The sequence below is a fragment of the Mus caroli genome, unplaced genomic scaffold (genome assembly GCF_978045245.1).
Source record: "Mus caroli unplaced genomic scaffold, Mus_caroli_1 scaffold_9, whole genome shotgun sequence".
In the NCBI taxonomy this organism is placed as follows: domain Eukaryota; kingdom Metazoa; phylum Chordata; class Mammalia; order Rodentia; family Muridae; genus Mus; species Mus caroli.
Genome location: NW_028227264.1, coordinates 39358583 through 39380500, shown reverse-complemented (window position 1 = coordinate 39380500; position 21918 = coordinate 39358583). Strand labels below are relative to the sequence as shown.

At 42.6% G+C, this 21918-nt stretch overlaps 1 pseudogene; it reads left to right on the top strand.

Annotated features, from left to right (window-relative positions):
* The first annotated feature begins 119 nt into the window (after positions 1 to 119).
* LOC110303521 (sperm motility kinase X pseudogene) lies at positions 120 to 20669 on the top strand (annotated as a pseudogene).
* The last annotated feature ends 1249 nt before the right edge of the window (positions 20670 to 21918 follow it).

Genomic DNA, 21918 nt, shown 5'->3' with positions numbered 1-21918 from the left:
GCTATGTGGTGGATGGTGGAATTAATTGGAAGCTGAATTGTGAGTGTGTTTGTAAAAAGTCTATTACATATCTATCATCTCCTTCCAGGGATAGCCACATGAAATACCAGATCCGGATCATGGGGTAGGGTAGAGTCACGGAGGGAGTAGCATTCACATATGGCATTCCCAGAACGTGAAAAGTCTGGTTGTTACTGTGCAAGCTAATGTGCTCCCTTGGAGACCAGGTTGGGAGGACATGCTTCAGAGGTCAAAACAATTCAAGTCACATAGGTACAGCTGTAAACTCTGAAGCCACAACTTCCCAGTGAAGCTTTACAAATATGGCAAGGTTATCAACATGGCTTGTTCAGACTGTTGCTAGCCAGGTCTGGTAGCCAGGTATAGTGCCCAATAAAATGAATATAATTCTTCTAAAGTAGGATTCCAGGATCTTCACGAGTTAACTGAAGTGTGTCCCTATGTCCCTTCTACAGAACATCATCTTCCAAACATGCATTAAGATCTTAAACAAGCAAACGTTCCTCTTTATCAATAGGTCATGAGAATCAATGCTAAATGGGGCAGGGCTACTGTGAGCCCCTATGAAGAAATATGTCCACAAACACATACATTACTCTTTGGGAGGTTAGGGAAATATACACATGTGCATTTGTGCATGGATTTCATATTTATTGGGTGCTTATTGTATGTTGGGTACAATTCTGAGCCTGGGGATATGGAAATAAAATTAAAAACAAGAAAAAAATCCCTCCATATTCATGGCATTATATTCTAGTGGCACAACTCGCCTGAAAGTACCTAGTTTTATTTTGGGATAAATGCCAAGGAAAAAGATAAGGGGGGGGGGGGAGACAGCGGAGTGTGCTCCAGTGGTGGTGGTGGTGGGGGTAATGGGGGAGTTGCTGGGGGAGGTAGCATTTAGGAGGTAACCGAAATGGAATGTGGTGTGAGAGGTGTTAGAATGTAAGGGGACAGCTTTCTGGGCAGAGGGAGCAGCAAATGCAGAGGTTTCAGGCCAGGATGTAACTGTCAAGTTCAAAGAGACCCAAGGTGAACAGCTGTATGAACTGAGCAGGGGTGGGGGAGGTCCAAGGGCAGCATGGGCAGGGCTGAGAGGTTGCATCTTCTCCTTTAAACGTTTTGGAGGACCCCGGTTTTCACTGAGTGGTAAGACAGCGATGCAATGCCACTTGTATTTTTTAAAGAATTACTCAGAGTGGGGATGAGGGCAGAGAAATGGGGAGAGAGGAGGGGTCCCAAATACAAACCTGATATTTGGTAAATTAACCAAAAACAAACAAACAAAACACAAAACAAAACAAAACAAAACAAAAAAACAACAAAAGAACAACCTAAAAATTCCTTTGGTTGTTCCACTGAAAATTAAGTCAGGTGGTGCTTTAAGTGCACCCACTGACAAGGGAATAGTTCTTGTCTATCAAAAGATCCTACAAGAAACAACCACTATAGCAAAGAATAAACACCGTTACCACCATCACCACCACCACCACCAACAACAACAACAACAAAGTTTTAAAACAAAAAGAGTATTCACAGCCAGGAGTGATGACACAGCTTTAGTCTCAGCACTTGGGAAGCAGAGGCAGGCAGATTTCTGAGTTTGAGACCAACCTGGTCTACAGAGTGAGAGCTCCAGGGTGGCCAGAGTTACACAGAGAAACCTTGTCTCAAAAAAAGAAAAAAGAAAAGAAAAGGAAGAAGGAAGGAAGGAAGAAAAAAGAGAGAAGTAAGGAAGGAAAGAAAGAGGGAAAGAAAGGAAGGAAAGAAAAGAAATTGTCTCTAGAGTTAGACTAGAGACAGCAGATGGACGCCCATGGCTGTACTCCCCTGAGAAATGATGGTGGCTTTAGGCACAGAAGCAATGGTAAAAATGGTGAATCATGGTTCTGGAAATATAGTGAGGTATAGATGAGGCATGAGAGAAAACTTTACATTGAGCCAGAGTGCAAATGGGCGCCATTGATATCAAAGAAACAATCAGGAGGGGAGCCATGCTACATATAATGATTGTCCGTCAACTTGACCAGACATTCAGTTATGCAGATAACTGGTCAAACATTCTGAGTAATGTTTTACTGAAGAGGATTTGGGGTGAGACTAACATCTAGATGAGTAGACAGTGAATGAAGCTGACACTCTCATGTATGCAGACACCTCAGTCAGTCACTGCATGGCCTGTCTTCTGACTCCATTGCCAACACTGGGGCTTTCTGGCTCTCCTGCAGATGGCCTTGAAACAGAAACCACGCTGGGTTCCTCAGGTCCCCAGTGCAATAACCTGCTCTGCACATTCTGGGTGTGCTAGTTCCCAGTCACACAGGTCCCTTCCCTATAATAAATTCCTCACACTTGTGTGCCCATCTGTTCTCATATCTCATGCCCAGTGTGTCAATAAAGCCTACTGACTTCCCTTCTTATGGTGCACACATCTTGTTGGTTCTTTAGTCCGTGTCCTTGGAAAACCCCAATCCAGGAAGGGCAGGAGCTTTAAAATTATTTCTGGACTCCCAAATAGAGAGCACATGTGGACAATTTGTCTATTTCATAAACACTCCTATAGCACTTTCTATAAATCAGTCATTGATCTAAACACGTGACAAATATCTAAATTAATCACTGCACCAATTCTGGATTGATGAACTCCCAGCAAGAAACAAATAGCACGGCCTAAGCAAGGAATGAAGTGGGATTTAACCAAGGGTCTCTTTCTAAAGGTGAAAATGGTCAAATAAATCCAACAAAGGTTCCAAAGCTCCCAACCCCCACCCACAGCTCACTAAAGAGCTGCCAAGGGAATGGAAAGAAAGCAGATTCTAGATCCAAGAGAAATTGCTGTAGAGTAGGGGCCTCTGTCATGTGACCCTTAGAAAAAGAGGCAGACCCTATCAACCCAGAGTCAAATATGGAGAGAGCTGGGACAGTTAATTTCTGGGTCACCATCTCTTGGCTCCAATGCTACCTCTTGACAATGACTTTTATTAATTAAACTCTACCAGAACACAGCAAGACAACCAGCTCTGATGTAAGGCACAAAGTCCGTTTTCCTGGAGTAGTTGAGGTGGAATGAAACAGATCTGCAAATGAGAACAGAACAGTTATCACCATCACTGTGAGATAGGTACTGGGTTTATGCCCACTTTACAGATGAGGAAATGGAGGTACAGAAAGGTTACCTATACATGTCAGTAGTTTGGGAGCTGACAAAAATATGGAACTTACCAACTTAATGATGGTATTTAAAGCTATAAGTCTGGATAGGGCCGTCTTGGGAGTATCTGTTGTGCGAGTTTCCCAGGGGAGATGAGAACAAATGTTTACTCCATCCAGTTAGGACACTAATGACAGACCCTAAGAAATGATTCCATTAAAGTCTAACTAAGAAAAACAATAGTTTATTGGCGTACTCATGGGAGTGTGGGTGAGGGGTTACTTACAGGCCCATCAGCATAGGTTACAACTCACAAAAGCTGTTACTTAACCTGCATGTAGATTGACAGGCCAGGAATGTCTCCTTGTCTTAGTAGCCTTTTCTACTTATATAACCTCAGAGATAGAGGGACCTTATGAACCTTGAAAGTTTCAGGAACTTCCTGAGACTTGGGAGTTGTTTGCTGGCTGAGTCTTAAGGACCCACCCTCCAAGATGGAAAGTTTCATTGTGGAGGACACCACTATATAAAACTGTTGGACCGAAAAGAGGGCCAAGGACCAAAGTGTTCATAAACCAAAAGACAGGGAGGGTCACACAAAGGGAGGAGAGAGAGGTAAGAAGAAACAGAGTCCCCCGAGAAAGAAGGAAACCATGCGCCAGGAAGGGGTTGTTAGCAAATGAGTAAAATGTGGTCTTAAGAAATGATTTGAGGGCTGGTGAGATGGCTCAGTGGGTAAGAGCACCCGACTGCTCTTCCGAAGGTCCAGAGTTCAAATCCCAGCAACCACATGGTGGCTCACAACCATCCGTAACGAGATCTGGCGCCCTCTTCTGGAGTGTCTGAAGATAGCTACAGTGTACTTACATATAATAAAAAAATCTTTAAAAAAAAAAAAAAAAAAAGAAATGATTTGAAATTTTATTATGGGCTGGTGATGAACTACTCACTCCTCAGGACAGGCAGAGGAGAAGGAGTCTGTCTGTAGAAGGCCCAGGAGAAAATTCACTAGTGATCCAGCCTCGAGCAGCTCCCAGCAGCAGGGTGACCTTTTCAATACTGGAACACCCTGTGCTTTATGCATGTAGACTTTCACGATGCCCATAAACTTAGATATGGGAAGATTAGCGTTATTGCTCATTCATCACGTTAAAATTTTCTAAAGCTCTAACCTTTGTGGACTCTCCAGTGTTGTCACTCATAGTTTGAAGTCCCTCTACCCCTTCACAACTAGAATGTGTTGGAGTGTGCTGAAACACAAGAACTGGCTGTCAGCATCCCCTAAATGTGAGGGGAGAAAATAATCTAACTTTATAAACGGAACAAAGGCATTAATAGTATGATAAATTTTATAACCATAAAGAATGTTTTTCTGTAATAAGCACATAGAGACACTTCTATGTGAGAATTTACTATGGGCGATGAATCTGACTTCAGTCTACTTAAATATCAGTTAATATTTAATGTCCAACCCAGGCCTGATCCAGGTTTAGAGGAACTAAAAACAGGAAGATGCTAGGCAATCAGTTTGCTAATGATACTGACTTACATGGTGGCTCAGTCTATGTAAGGTCAATAGGTTTGACATTAGCCAACCTATGATGTAACCGTATAAAACTGTGGGCAGATCTCAAAACATTTCCACACAGAAATGTCACATATTCATTTGACCTATCAAAAACTAATTAAGAATCTCCTGTTACAAGGCCCTACTAGTTGTAGAAGCATAGGATCTTTGAGAAACACGAGCCTCATTCAAACATGCAGGTACTTCTCCACTTTATTATGTAATGCGTGTCCTACAGTCGGCCACTGAGTTTTACCCACCACAAACCCCATTATCTAGATCTTACTTGCAATGTTAATGGCAGGGTCATCTTTGTGATTGTGAGAGTCACCAACTTTAGAAATTATGTTTACCTTTCTGCTTCTTTCCTGATTCGTGCGCCATCAAATGCCATCATCTCTAACTTCAAACACACAGAGAACCTAGCCGGTGACATTTCTGGACTGGCACCATTGCCTCTTGTCTGGATTACTTCAGGAGCTTCCTATCAGGGCTCCTGCTACAGCTCTTGTATCTTACAAGTCCCTGACAACCAACAGTAGCTTCCTTGGCTGCTCTTCAGAGAGAAGCCAGTGATTCTGGGGGATAGTCTGTCTCTAAGGGGCAAACTTGGGGTGGAGCCCATGGGCCCTGGAAGCAAGGGCTTTCTTAGCCATCTGGTGCCTAGCCTTGAAGTGAGGACATAGATTTCACCCTCTTCCCCAAAGGAAGGCTTGGAACAAGCAGGATTCTCTAAGGCTTGAAGTTCAGTGCCAGGCTTCACTTGGCATAACATATCCATTTTCTGTTGCTGATATAGCAAATCACATAAAACTTGTTGATATGCATAAAGTAGCACACATTTTACACTGATGGCAACTGGAAGCCAGAAATCAACTTCCCAGGGTCAGAATGGCAGCAAGCCTTGCTCCCGCCAGCAGCTCCATAGGGAGAATATTTCCTATCAGACTTTCCCAGTGTTCCAGGTTGCACTCCTCGGTTCATGGCTCCTCCCTCAGTGGCCACATTGCCTTCTTCTGCAGTCAGATCTCTGGTGTGTTTGTCTTATGAAGATGCAGTGGTCGCCTGTAAGCCCTGGCTAGGGAGATCCTACCACTGTCTCCATTCCAGGGACTTTAATCACTTCTGTGAAGCCTTTGCCAACTAAGTAACAGAGAGAGTCTTTGAGAGCAGTGCCAGGGTTCTAGCCTGAGGCACAGAAACATGGTAGGCAAAAGAGAAGAGCAACCCAGGAGAGTCACCAAGTATGGAAAGGACTGAGAAAACAAGTGAGCCCAGGGCTGGGGAGTGTTCAGTTAAAAACATGGCAGTGACAGGTGAACAACGGACAGCAAGATAGAGTCTGAGACTGGGTACAGTGAGGAGGAACATGCCATGTTCTACTGCTGAATGTAGTTCTCTCTCTCTCTCTCTCTCTCTCTCTCTCTCTCTCTCTCTCTCTCTCTCTGTCTCTGTCTCTTTCTCTCTCTCTCTCTCCTCCCCCTGAAAGCCAAGAATTGAATATATTATTCTACCGAGGAGAATATGTAGTTGAAAAAGATAAGAAAGATGCTTGACAGACAAGAATTGATTAGGTAGGAGGGGCTCCAAGGCACAGTGCAGGGAGTCGGTGGGGACTCAGCTCCACTGCTCTGCCAGGAGGCAAGGAGGGAATAATTGGTACTGAGAGATCTAAGTTTATAGGTGGTGGGAGGAAGTTCACAGAGTTCCTACCTGACAATCTCCATTTGCCTAAAGGAGGAGTGCCAGTTAAGAGATGATTATAAGAAGACTCGTGAACCTAAGCTGATGAGTTTTGGAACAAAGCCTGGTACTTGGTGATGCTGCAAACACTTGATCCAAGTTAAAGATCATAGCAGGTATAGCAAGGATGGGGAGCATCCACAATCCTCAGGGAGGATGCAGGATGGCAAAAACACTTTGGAAGATGATTTGGTGGTTTCCTAAGAGCTAAAACATCTCACCACATAATCGAAATTTTTTTTAAAGAAGTGAAAGAATGTGCCCATATAAAGGCATCTATTTGAATGTTCACAGCAGCTGGGTTTATAAGACCAAGAAAGAAAGAAAGAAAGAAAGAAAGAAAGAAAGAAAGAAAGAAAGAAAGAAAGAAAGAAAGAAAGAAAGAAAGAAAGAAAGAAAGAAAACAAGTTACTCAGATATTCATCAACAAGTGAATACTAAATTGGGGTCCACCTATCTGATTGGATGGTACTCACAAGTGAGAGAAATGAATTAGTGATCTATGCAGAATGAGTCTCCAAACAGTTATGCTGAGTGACAGACGCCAGGCAGGAAGAGACTAGAGTGCACAATGTGCAGAATTCTTGAAAATTAGAATGGCAATAGAAATTAGATTATGGCCAGGACAGGTGTGCAGGGATGTTCAAAGGGGAAAGAAACTGAAAAGGAGGCTTGAAGGAAATTCTGAGACAGTGCATGTTGTCCTTATCTTAATCTTGATGTTTCATTGGGGCAGATTGTGCCTTGGATGGTGGCACACGCCTGTAATCCCTCTAATGCCTGGGACATTGGACTTGCAAGTTCAAGGTCAATGTGGGATACATAGCAGTCTCAAGGCCAGTGTTGATTGTACAGTGTATCCTTCATTCATAAACTAAGGGCTTGGGCTGAAACTCTGTGGAGGAACATTTACTTAATATATACAAAGCCTTGGCTTCAATCTATTTTATTGCATAAAAATATAAACAAGCATTCATTTTTACATCAATTGTAGCTCAATAGATCCATACTGAGTAGCTAAGGGCCATTAGAAGGACCCCAGTATGATAGCATATGTATGAAAAATACAAATCAATATGATACAGTTAATTAGTCAGGTAATGTGGTCCAGTCTACTCAAACATATCCACCAGCTACCCATTGAAGGGTCCAGTGAATAGGAAGAGAGAGCAAGCTGAAGTTGCACTACGTGCCTTGTGGTGTCTAAGGTTCTGGTAAAGATTGTATGACCCAATATGCATTAGTTAAGCTGCAGTAACAAATGGCTCACAATCCTAGTGCTTCATGTTTGCAACATGTGGCCAACATCTCTAAACACCTTTGATGTGTATAGATATAGATATAGATATGATCATACTTAGAAGCTGAGTGAGGCTGTTTAAATGGTGTGTGTGTGTGTGTGTGTGTGAGAGAGAGAGAGAGAGAGAGAGAGAGAGAGAGAGAGAGAGAGAGAGAGAGAGAGAGAGATCAGAGGACAACCTCAGCTGTCATTCCTCAGACTCCATCCATCCACCTTACTGTAAGACAAGTCTCTCATTGACTTGGTAGCCATCAGGTAGGCTAGGCTGGCCAGTCAAGGAGCACCTCTCCAGCCCGGTGCTCCCACACCCAGCTCTTTTTTTTTTTTAGATGTTTATAATATATGTTAAAAGTTTAGAACTCAGTCCTGTGCTTGCCAGGTAAGTGACCTCCCCAGTCCTGAATTGTTCTTTTTCTGAAGCCACAAAGGTTTCAAGAATTTCAGTCCAAAACTTAACTTTTCTTCATCATGGTTGAGCTGTCCTAAAGTTGCTGTAAGGACTGGGTGAGCCAATGAAACTAGAAGGGCACCTGACCGGAGGCAGCAGGCGTCTGTCATTATCAAGCAGAGGATACAGTTGTAGCAGTTCACATAAGGCAGCAGGTGTCTGTTGTTATCAAGCAGAAGATACAGTTGTACAGTTGTAGCATTTCACAGGGTCTGAATGTTTATAGTCTTAAGTATAAGTTTTCATTCTTCAGGTTCCCCTCCATTGTACTCCAAGTATTTTTCCTGTTACCTGTTTTTCGTAGCTCGAAAATCTCAAAATTTGCCATGGTAATACTTTAGTTGCTGCCTTAAAATACCTTTCTAATAATCTTTTTTTAAATCATTACAATTTTTTTAGTAATCATATATGGGGGTGCCATCGTGCACATGTGGAGGCCAGAGAGCAGGGTTTGAAAGTCAGTTTTCTCCTTTCCCCATGTGCGTCTTGGGGATCAAACCCAAGTTACTACACTTGGCAGCAGGAGCCTTGATTTGCAGAGCCATCTTGCTGGTCCCCAAAGCATGACAGTGTTTAAAGCTGTAGCTCTGAAACAGGAATTCATATCAATATTACACCTATTTTCCAAATGTATTGAAACTGAGGTGTACACACTTACTGTCAACCACTTGTTAATAAATTTTCCAATAAAATGTTTATATTTAGTAATAATATTAACATCCTCCTCTCTGCTTCCCAGAAACAAGAATCATTGTATAGTAACAAAATGAACAAAAACCATCTCCTCACATATAGATCTCTGTTTGTCTATTACTGACAGGAAGATAGGCAAGCAGGCAGGCAGGCAGACAGACACACAGACACAGACACACACATTTCTATCTCTGTTTCTTTAGCAAAAACAAGCCGACAGACAGACAGACAGACAGACACACACACACACACACACACACGCATGCATATACATGCCCGCACAACAGGTCGTGTACTTGGGAGTCATTGCTACTGACCAAGACCTGATCACTGGGATATACTACACTCCTAGTAGTTTGTATTCAAGGGTACTCTGAAAAGAATGGATTACTCCCTTAAACAATGCAGCTTGGAGAAAGAAATTGTTTCCTACAAACTCCACAGCACACAGAAGCAGTCTAATATGCCCAGCTTGGGCACTGACTCTGTGAGCGTTTTTTTTTAATGGCAGCTTGAAAATGAAAAGAGCAGGCAGGAGTTCTCTCATGGCCATTGAGAGAGTGTTCTGTGTTCAGTCACTTATCAGCCCCTGGCTGTAGGCTTTGGGGGCTTGTCTATATCTGAGCATGCAGGTAACAGCCCTCCTCCCTTACCCCCCACTGTCTATTAAGTTATGTCACAGTGTAACCAAAGCTAACAATGGTTACAACCCCTTGGGTGTTACTGTAATACTGTAATACTGTTATTGTAATACTGCTCTGTGTTAAAGGAATAATTGCTCCCTTAATTTTTTAAATTGCTGTTATTAATAGGAGCACAGAGTAAATGAGCATGACACAGTATTCTTTCTCTTACTGGAAGGTTATTAAATGCCTGTTTTGTAAACACTGCACACACAAAGGTAATTATGAAAACGAAGGCAGAATTAATAACGATGACAGTATCACTTGTCTTAGTCCATCTTAACAAATCTCATTTTCACTGCTGTGGGCGCATATCCACTTATTACTGAAACAGCTGACGGCTGATAGTGTTATCTTTTATTGCTGAGGCATTTAATCCCTGTGTGACAGATGTCACCGGTCCAGCTGGGACCAAGCTAGCAGAACTTTGCACATCATGCAGAGTACATGTGATAGCCATCCTGCCTGGATTTTAGACTGTACTCAATTCCAGGGAGTCTGTGACTGTTTGGGACCCTGTTCCTTTCCATATATGTACCACTTTCCTTGTCCAGAAAGCTAGTTAGCTACATCTGTAGCAACACAGATAGAAAAACAGGGATAGAAAGGGCTTTAGAAGCCGTCTTGTAGAGTTTCTTTGGGTTTCAGTGTGTTGGGGTTTCAAAGAGAAGTCGGTGAGAAGTCTTATTCAAGATCCCATAGTTGGTGGATAGCTGGAGTTCAGTTTACCCAGAGTTCCTGGTTTTGCTACCCAGTCACATTAGATATTTAGTAGGTCTTGGTTGAACAGGCCCAGGAACACTCCTACCTATCTATAGATTTCTCTCTGCTTTCCTCTGCTCTCTGCTTCCTTACCTCTTGGGAAAGCTGGGTAGGATTTCACACCAGACATGGTGCCCACCTGAGACAAGGGTGGCTCCCCATGTCTGACCCTTGCCAAGCGGAGGCTAACGGAGCTGCTGGCAATGTCTGGATCTCTCTCCAGAACTTTCATTAGCCTGCAAGACTTTGTGCATCCATTGTTATTTATGGCCTCATCCAGTTTGTTTGTATTTTCTCTTCAATGTCTCCATTCTTCCTAATAGGTGGCTCATCAGTGTTTCGGCTCCCACTATCTTCCTACACACTTGGATTTCACTCCCCACATCCCTCCTACCCTAGGTCAACTTAGTTCTCCATGAGGCATTCCTCTAAGTGCACTGAGCATCTTCAAGTCTGGTACTCTTCATCATTTGCGATAATCATTTCTCTAAATTGTTTTTCTCCTTGAGAGACCGTTTATTTTAAGGGACCCTGTCTATCTTATTACCATGACATCCAAAAGGTTTTAACAAGCCTTGTGTATAAAAAATACCCAAGGGCGCTGGAGAGATGGCTCAGTGGTTAAGAGCACTGACTGCTCTTCCAGAGACCCTGAAGTCAATCCCCAGCAACCACATGGTGACTCTCAACCATCTGTAATGGGATCTGATACCCTTTTCTGGTGTGTCTGAAGAGAGTGACAGCATACTCATGAGAGTTAAAAATACCACCTCCACTCCAATCCTACCATACCCCATGCATGTCTATCCCACTAATGAAAAATCTGGGTTACCAGAGGCCAGAAGAGTAAGTAACCCCATTGGAAAGCCCTAGAAACCCATGAATATTGCAGGTTCTACTACCTGAATAGATCTATACCAAAGGCTTAGCAAGATGCCCAGGGAACCACTTACACACAGGACCCACCACAACCATGCTCCTTACATCTTCAAAGTAGCTACTGTTTTCACAGAAAAATATTTTTCCTATCAGAATTAACTAAAAGACAACACATTGATTTTTAAAATGTAATTTGAAATTTAATAGGCTTTAGGAAAAACCAAGGATTTAAGATGTTATTTTGCATCCCCTGTGACAGGGGGAAGTTATCTTATCCATTTTGCTCTAACATCAACTAAGCCTACTGCCGTGAGCCATTGGCTACTAATGGTTATTCTGGTGAACTTTTGTGCAGCTCTACCTAGTTTCTTCTCTGTGTTCTCATGGATGTTTGCTTTACAGTATTTTGTCCTCCTTTCCTAGAAGTTCATCACAAACCCCAACATGTATCCACTCCAGGAACTATGGTCAAGAGAGAAAGGCTACCTGCATGCCCAGGTCCATTCTGCTCATGCTCTTGGCCTACTAATGGGTCCTCATCTTCCTATTCACTGTGTAAACTTTTGACATTCCTCCAGTGTAGAAGTGTCATGCATAATATATACAAATGGTTTCTGTGGCTTATGAAGAACTGTAGCTGCTTGTATTCTCATGCTAATTATGTTATCCAAAAACCTATTTGCAGTGTCCCTCAAGTAAGACACTAAGGGACCCTGCCCTCAGATGGTTCTGATTGGTTAAAAAAAAGGTACCATCAATCAATGACTGGGCAGGGCAGACAGAGGCAGGACTTTAGGGTTTCCATGCTAGGGACAGACTGGAGAAGACAGAGGGAGATCCACATTGACAAGAGAAGGAGAAGAAAGATGCCTTGCCGGAGAAGGTGTAGCTGCCATGTAGGAGCCGGGGAAGAGTGGCCCCAAGAGAGGCCCCCTCAACTGGGTCTAGGCTAGCAAAAATGGAATATAGGTTTTAGTAAGTAATGACTTGGGAATATCAGAGGGGTTGGATTAGCCATGTGGAGGTTAGGAAGTGGCCTAGCCATTGAGCTGTTTAAGGCATATAAAAATATAAAGGCTGTGTGTATTTCATTCGGGAACCCAAAACAATGGGGGTGGTAGGGAGGATCTATTGAGTAGGTCCAAGGCACAAACTCAGATTCCTATGTGAAGATGTTTTGAAGTTCAAAGCTGTCTCTGCTCCAGGATCTTTGCACACTGCCAAGTTTAAAATGAATGTAGAAAAGCCAGGTTTGGTAAGAGGCTTAGTGGTGAGCAATAGCCAATGTGTAGAGAGTGCTGTGTTTCATACACGCTATCCAGAGAGAGATGCAGAAGAGACAGAGAGAGAAAAAGATAGATGCAAATCTAGCCAACAGCAATAGGGTGTAGGTTAAAACCAAACAATTACTTGAAAAGGGCAAAATATTGCAACAAAAGATAACAAATTCTGACTCTTAAAGACAGATCTGTGCTTCATTTTTTTTTCTAATTTTCTCTTTATCCAAAATCATGCATGACGTCATTCGTTAATAACGGAACTTGTAGTGGGGGAAGCATAACTTGAGGGGAGAGAATCTGGCCTTACTATTAAGACAATGCAGAACCGTGACCTACTTTCAGTTACAAATGTAGTCCTGGCCTCTTTGTTCCAAATTTCTAGTTCCATTTCCTGCCAGAGTTCTTCATGCACAGCAGCAAGGTCAGCTCTTAATCAACTCTTAATCACTGTAGCGTGGAGCTGCAGTGGCGTGGGCTCTGGCAATCATCTCCTTGCAAGCAATCCCCCTCTGCCACAAGTTTGAGAACGGGGGATGAGTCACTCCAATACAGGCTTGCTGGCAGGGAGGGACAAAAACCCACTTGGAAACAGCGAAGCCATGCCCAGGGGAGCCCACTGGAGTGAAAGGCCAGCTCTTAGCCACAGAGGGTTTTTAAAAGCCTAAGAACATTTCCTTCTTTTGGGCTGATTCTTTCTAAATTAAGAATTCATTTGGAAATTGAAAGAAAGCTTGAGCCTACAGTTAAGCTTAAGAACAAACAGGACAGAGGTAGGAAACAGCTGCATTGACATCTGCCTTTTGTGTTTAGTTCATTCTAATGAGCACGAAGCTGGAGGTCGGAAGGACCTCTCCTTCATGTGTATTGGTGACAGGAGCTTTCTTTCTATGTATGTTGATGTCCTGCGGCTGCTCTAACAAATCACTCCAATTTCAGTGACATTAAAAACAATGGGGAACTCAGGCCAGACCACCTGAATTCAACCCCACGTGTTGGAAGCAGAGAACCGACTAATACAGTTGTCTTTTGACTGATGCATGGGTACAATAGCATTCGAGCATGCACACACACATGCAATGAATAAAATGTGAAACACACACACATGCCTATTCTCCTCCGTGCCTTCCATCCTGACTCTGATCCTCCTGCCTCCCCATACACTGATCCTTATGATTTCTTTCCATCTGTGTAAGTAATCCAGGTCACTCTTCCCATGGTAGGGTCCTTCATCACATCTGCACCATCCATATTGTCATCTATAGTAGTTGTCATCAGTCCCAAGGATTGGGCAAGGATTGGGATAGGACAATTTAGAGAGACGGAGGACATTATTTGATCTACAAGTCCATGGGATGGAGCTCTCTTTCTGGGTATAATTAAGGAATACTACTGAAAATATAGAGGTAATAAAGACACTAGTACCTGATATGTATCACAGAATGGCTCAGAAATATCTCCAATTAGAGATTACTCATCTTTGACTGTCTCCATTGATTTTCATGACAAAGACGAAAATTTAAAATAAATTCGCCTTTTGTCTTGTAACTGTAACTTTAATTTTTTTCAATGCCTATTTTTAATGATGGTTCTTAAATGCTTTAACCTCCCTTTTAGCCCATCACCCACCAGAGGTGGTGGGAAAGAAAGGATACAGGAAAGTGGATCTGTTTAGAAATGGTTCTTTGGAGCAACTCCCATCTGTGTAGTTTGGAAATCAGCAGTTTTGTTCACAGATTAGCAGAGGCAGCTTGATCCACTCACAAACACTTCACGGATACACCAGCAATCCTGGTCGGTAGAGTTGAAATAGCAACACGAATCATCAGTGGTGGGACTACCTAGCAGAGACAGCCAGTCCTCAGCCTCAGCATGAGTCAGCAGGAGGAACCAGGAGGAACCCCAGGGAAATTGCTCAGCTGTGCCCCTCAGGGAAGCTAAGATCAGGGAAGACTTGAGATCCACAAGAGTTGCACAGCTAGCTCTGTAAGCAAGCCAGGTTCAGCCTTCATCACTGTCAGTCAAGTTCTATCTATGCCCTCCAAACATCACATGTCCTCCACGGATCTTGCTCAGCACACAGGACTGTCTCAGCTGACATCGCTCTGCACGAAGGCCGCGACACACCACCAGAAGATTTTTGGTGGGGTTTTCTCTACAGAGTGGCAACAAATGGAGCTCAGCTACATCCTGTAAGGCAGACCAGTGCATGCATGTTGTTAACAAAGAATCTTTCATCACGTGTCCTTTCAAGTGCTTCCTTTAGCAGTATATCCTCTCTCCTGTGTCTGCTTCAGCTAAACATCCCTACATGAGCCTGCCTTAGTCTTTCACCTATGTTCACTTCAGGAAAACACTCCTTCACATGTTTGCCCCAGCAAAACACCATCCAACACAACTGACTTTCCAAAGGACCCTTAGGTTTCCACTTCAAATCCCTCTTTGTGTTTAAGAACTGTCTTTTTCTCTAACAATAATCTATGCACAATAGAAATAATAATAAGAACCATCATATTTTCATAAGTGGCTTATGTACAATATAGTCAAACATTTTAACAAAACAACCTTAAATTTCTATCAATATACAATATACAATAACTAAAGAAGAAACATAGATTTCTATCACTATACAATGTCTTAGTTAGAGTTTTACTGCTGTGAACAGACTCCATAATCCAAACAAGTCATAAAAAACAACATTTAATTGGGGCTGGCTTACAGGTGCAGAGGTTCAGTTCATTATCATCAAGGTAGGAGCGAAGGAGCATCCAGGCAGGCATGGTGCAGGAGGAGCTGAGAGTTCTACATCTTCATCTGAAGGCTGCTAGTGGAAGACTGGATTCCAGGCAGCTAGGATGAGGGTCTTAAAGCCCACACCCACGGTGACACACCTACTCCAACAGGGCCACACCTTCTAATAGTGCCACTCCCTGGGCCAAGCATATTCAAACCATCACACAATAAACCAAACCACACACAAACCAAAACCTTAAATTTCTGTTAATATACAGTAATTAAGCACAAATCTTAAATTTCTATTAATATAAAATAATTAAACAAAAATCTGTTTCTTTCAATATCTATTAATATAGCATAATTACACAAAAACCTTAAATATCTATTAATATAGACTAACTAACCCCCCAAAAAACGTATTTCTATCAATATAGAATACAATAATTAAACAAACCAACATACCACCCTAGATGATAACAACCGTAACACATCAAGTAACCAAAGCCCCTCCCCCCAGCTTAAGGGGTTGGGACAATGGTCTTCTTATATATATTTGCTTCCTCATGAATTGGGGTGAAGAATTCCTGTTTGGGGGCCCCAAGGAAAAAAAATGATTAGTCTGAGAAAAGAGCTGTAGCATTTATTGCCCAGTCTCTGTTTCTATCCAGTCTCTGTATTGTCTGTCCAGTTTATGTATTATCAGTCTCTGAGACTGATCACCTGGGCTAGCCCTTTTGAAGTTGATTTGCATGTTAATTTTTTTTTTTTGGAGAAATCAATAATTGAGACAGTCTGTGAATTATTTGGGCTATTTGCTTTGTGAAGACACCCATGTCTCAAATGATAAGTTTTCTTTGGTTTGATCTGATTTTTATAAGTTTCCTTGGTCTGATCTAATCTTTATAAGCTTTGTTGACATCCATATTTTTTTTCATTCCCTGTAGATACATAAACATAGCCATGTCCCCATCTTAAAATATTGCAGGTTTCCCTTCTAATGGCCTACTTCCTTCCAGTGTCTCTCAGCTGCTGTTTTCCCTTTTCACCAACATTAAGAAAATTGAGAGTTAGCAGCACATTATTTAGTCTGTCTCTGAGGGGTTTTACCCTCCCCTTTTGTTTAATAGGCATCTCTTTTAAGGTGCCATTGGCTCTTTCTGTAAGTGCTTGTCCAGTGGGATTTTGTATGGTATCCCAGTAACATGCTTTATAATATGCAAGGAATTGCTTCATCGTATTGGATACATATGTGAGAGCACTGTCTGTTTTAATTTGTGTAGGCATCCCCATAATTGCCATCATTTCCAGTAACTTGTGTAATGACACAGTCAGTCTTTTAAGAACATAAAGCAGTTGTCCATTGGAATTGTAAGATTGTGTCAATGGTATGGTGGGTAGACCTTTGTTTTCCAAATTCTGTAAAATGGAAAACATCCATTTGCCATATGTCATTTCTTTTGGTCCCCCTAGGGTTACTACCAGCAGGTAATGGAGTTTTGTTTGCATTTAAAATATGCCCTATAGACGCTTGTGTTTGAACATGTAGTCTCTAGCAGGTGATACTGTCTTGGGAAGCTGGAATCTAGCTTTAGGAGGTGTGTTCTAGCTCTAGGAAGCAGTTTTCTGGCCTGGCATTGGGGATGTGATGACCACCATTGCAGTGTGAGCAGCCACAGGCTAACACTGCACATCACTCCTGCCACAATGCTTTCCCTGTTCCCTCAGAGTGTGAGCCAAAATGAACCTTTATGTCACTTCTTGTTGAGCACTTGATAGCAGTGACTGCAGAGAAGCTAATACAGTCCTTTGGGGGCAGGAGTGTTCCCATCTCTTATTGATCCATGCCTTGCTCTGACTTCACAAGAAACCATTGTGATAAATGACCAACACCTGTGCATATAATGTCCTGCCTAAGGCTGATTATTGTCCTAGTGTGGAGAGCTGAAGGTGGTTCTCCGTGATGTTTTGGACTCAGGGACTGGTGAAGCTGCTTGGACTTTGACACAGTGAGCCCTTTTCTCACTTTACAGCTTGAAGTTTGAAAATGCTGGTTCAAGTTCTTCATTCTACATTTTGTAGTTTGTCTTTGATTTTAGATCTTTATTTTTTACATATTTTAAATTTTCTTCATGAATCATCTTCAATTTGTCTTTTTCTACCTACTCTTTTTTTTGCCTTTTTAACGTTTAAAATTTTTGCTAATAAACATTAAGCATACGAAGTAAGACATTTCACTGAGACATTATGTATATGCAGATAATGTACTTTGATGATATTCACCATCTCTGAGATCCTGCATCCCTCTTCTTTCCCCTTCATATCCCTGATCAATTCCTCTTACTTCAGGTCCCTTCCCTTCTACACTTCAGCACTTGAGAGTATCTTTTGGGGACTGGCTTATTAAACAACACAATGATTTGCAAGTCCACGTTTTTGTTTTGTTTTTTTGAGTGACAATTGCACTCTTCAGCTGGGTATGTGATTCTTGGCCTTCTGTTTCTTTGCAGTTTGTCAGTTAGTGGGTGGGTGTTGCAGCCCTAGTGTGACTGGATGAACCCATTTTGATCAGGAAGTGTGGTCCTTTTAAGTGCTGTTGAATTCTGTGTGAGGTACTATGTACTCTGTCCAAGGAATGTTGTGTCCATGTCCATGGGTGTTGATTATGTTTTTCCCTTGTCACTTTACCTACCTGGTAACAGAGGCTCAAAGGATAGCACTGGAAGCCTCTCTTCTCTATTTTATGGGATAGTTTCAGAAGCATTGGTAATGGGCTTTTCCGTAAAGCCTTGATAGAAATCACCAATGACTTTGCCTAGTCTGGCCTTTTTTGTTATTATTGCTGTTAAAAGATTCCTTTAAATTACTACATCAATTTTGTTGGGGTTTTTTGTTTGTTTGTTTGTTTGTTTGTTTGTTTTAAATTAGCTCTTTGAGAATTTTACAGATATATTTGGCCATATTTATCCCTTCCCCTAACTCCTCCCAGATCCTCCACACCCCTTTTCCCACCATCCGGGTTTGAGTCTTTTATTTTGTTTTGTTTTGGGTCATCGAGTACAGTTTCTGTTGTCCTTATACTCTGGGACATGTGGCCTTCTGCTGAAAAAGAGAGGCCTGTCCAACCTGATCAGGGTCCATGCCCTGAAAATGTGTTCTCCCTGTCCTGGCAACTATCAGTTGCGAACGGCTCATCAGCCAGGTGTGTGAGTGACTTCCTGCCCACCTCCCCTCTTCATGCTGAGATTTTGACTGGCTTGAGCCTGAAGGTCATAATGCTGTGAGCTCACATGTGCGACTTGCCCTACTGTGCCCAGAAAACACTGCTTCTCCTTGCCACCCACTGCCTCTGCCCTTACAGTCCTGCAGTTTAGATGTTTTCTGTCTTCTTAGCTTAGTTTTGATAGTTTAATGTGTGTCTTGAGGTTTATCAATTTCTTCTAGATGTTTCCAAACACCGGAACATTTCTTTCTAAAGCAATCCCTGGTGATTGTTTCATGTCTGGATTTCCGTTATATCTCTGGTATACTGCCTTATTTTTTTCTCTAATATTATTGTGTATCCTCCTCTTTTTATTAGTCATTTTGGTTAAGATTGCATCAGTTATATTTATCCTTAAAATAAACAAGTTTATTACTGTAGTGGTTTGAATATGCTTGGCCCAGGGAGTGGCACTATTTGAAGAGGTGTCACCTTGTTGGAGGAAGTGTGTCACTGTGGGGGTGGGCCTTGAGGTCCTCCTCCTGGCTTCGTAGAAGAGCCAGTGTTCTCCCAGCAGCCTTCAGATGAAGATGTAGAACTCTCAGTTCCTCCTGCACCATGCCTACCTGGTTACTGCCATGCTCACACCTTGATGATAAGAACTGAACCTCTGAACCTGTAAGCCAGCCCCAATTAAACGTTGTCCTTATAAGACTTGCCTTGGTCATGGCATCTATTCACAGCAGTAAAACCCTAACTAAGACAGTTACATTGGTCTTTGTATTATTTTAGTTTCCATTTCATCAATTTACGTTCTGAACTTGATTCTATTTGTTTTGGACTTGGCTTGTTCTTATTTTTCTATGGCCTTGACCTGCATCATTAGATTATTTGGGACACCTTTCTTTTTTATTTTATTTTTTAGTTTTTATTTTTTCAAGACAGGGTTTCTCTGTATAGCCCTGGCTGTCCTGGAACTCACTCTGTAGACCAGGCTGGCCTCGAACTCAGACATCCACCTGCCTCTGCTTCCCAAGTGCTGGGATTAAAGGCATGGGCCACCACTGCCCGGCGACACCTTTCTTTTTTACTGCAGGAATTTAAAGCTGTGACTGTTTCTCTTAGACCCACTTTTATCTGCATCACTAGTTGGTGTGGACACTGAACATTCCTATCAACAAAGATTAATTGGTAGTGAGTGTGTCAGGACCTAAGGTCCATCTCCTTTGATGAAGAGGCTTTAACAGAACATTGTAAAATACTAATGACCCTTAGCCAAGGAACATTCAGGCAAGTAAAATTGGCTGGCCATCTCCTCACCCAGACAACGGTAGCAGTAAAAATTCTCCCCAAAGCAGGAAAAACCCCCACGTCAAATTAAAAGTGGAAATAATGAAATCCCTCGATCATCCCTATATTATTAAACTTTTGCACATAATCAATACCACATAAAAATATTTACATCATTCTAGAGCACACTGTGGGAGGAGAGCTGCTGGGCAGAATTGTGGAGTTTGGCTACCTGTAGGAGGAGAATTCTCACAAGCTACTTAAACAGATGGTGTGTGCCCTCCAGTATTGTCATCCAAAAGGGATTTCCCACAGGGATTTAAAGCCCAAAAGCATTTTAGTAGATAGCAAAGGAAATAGAAAGCTTAGTGATTTGGGCTTGGGCACCAAGCTAATCCCGGGCCAGAAGCGAGCAACTTTCCGTGGGACTCTCCCTAACTGTGACCCAGAACTCTCTAAAGGTAAAGGATGGCCCTTCAATTGATGTTTGGAGCTTGGGGCTTGTGCTTCATTTTGTGTCGAATGGATGCCTCCCTTTCCAGGGACACAGCTATGAAGAAATAAAGCAGAAGATCTTGGCAGGAAAGTACTCTGTAAAATTCAAGCTGTCACCAGATCTTTGGGATGTGGTTGCTAAGTTGTCAACTGTAATCCCTGGACAAGGCCAACAGTACATGATATTGTGAGCTTCCAATGGCTGAAGCCTGACAATGAAGGTTCTCCCAGTTCCTTTAGAGAGAACACAGCTAGCCACCCAGACCCCACTGTCATGGTCATCATGGGTGTCATGGGATATAAACGATGAGAGATAAAGGAAAGTGTTTGACCAGGTGATGGCTACTTATTTCATGCTGAAGCAACATTTACCCTGGGAAGACAACTCAATTAAACAAACAAACAAACAAATAAATAAAACCTAAACCTGGGCAGTGGCATCGAATCTGAGACACACAGGGCCAAGCATGAAACAACCAATGGTTATAATATAATATGATATAATATAATATATAATGGTTGTAAGGGGGATCTAGTGTGTCTACCCTTCCCACCTTCAGTGTGCCCAATGAACCAGAAAGTCCTGAGATGGGGAAAAAAGACTACAATGACATACAGTTTGCCAGCCACACAGAACTGCCTGAACAAGATGACAACTCTAGTTTGTAGAGTCTGCCCCCAGCTTGTCCACAAGGCTCACTTCATGAGCAGCACCTGGGGGTGGGGGTGGGGAGACAGAATGCAGTGACACCTCTGATGACAGCTGTACCAGAGTGTCTTCAGAGGACTCATGACTGGAAATCTACTCCCGCCAGTCATCCATGGATGTGTCCAAAGCTGGCTTTAACAATCCGAAGAGCAAGGTGTCCTGGCAGGATGTTTTATCTCATCATGCCTCTGTGGAGGAAGCCCAGTGTAAGGGCACCAACATAAGCAGTGAAAAGATAAAATTCTCTCTTCCACAAACCTCACCTCAGGAAGACCCCATGGGACAGCTCCACAACATGACTACTGCTGGGTCAAAGGACAACATGACCTCACAGGATAGATCACTCCCATTCTCCAGCAAGGAAGCCCAGGGTGAGGGTTCTACTGTACAAGTGTCAAGCCTGTCCTCCCCAGGTAAGCCGTAGGGACACCTCTGTGGCAGGTGTTAAACTGTACCCAGGGCCCCCTTTCAAAGGAGGGCCTGGAAGATGCTGAAGGATAGGCTTATAAAAGGACTGGGAACCACCTCATGCTGCCACCTGCCATTTTAAGAAAGAGTGCACCTAGCCAACAACAAAGTCCTGCCTGTGAGTTACAAGGGCCCTGGAAGCAGCCGTGGTAACAGGTAGGCAGAGAAGCTGCGATGAACTTCTACAGAATGTCCTTTTCGTTAAAGAAAAAATATTTACTGTATGTGCGGGGAGGTTAACTTGGCGGAGTCAGTTCTGTCTTTATACCGTATCCGTCTTGAGGAATGGATCAAGGTCCCCAGGCTAGGCAGCAAATGCCTTTACTCACTGAACTGTCTTCTGGACTAAATGATATGCTTTGATATGGTATGATATGGTTTGATATGATACAGTTGGTGATAATATATGATCACACCTGAAACCCAATCCCACGGTATCCTTCCTGAGTAACTTGACTATACGTAGACAGCAGAGGACAGTGTCCCGAGACTGGGCA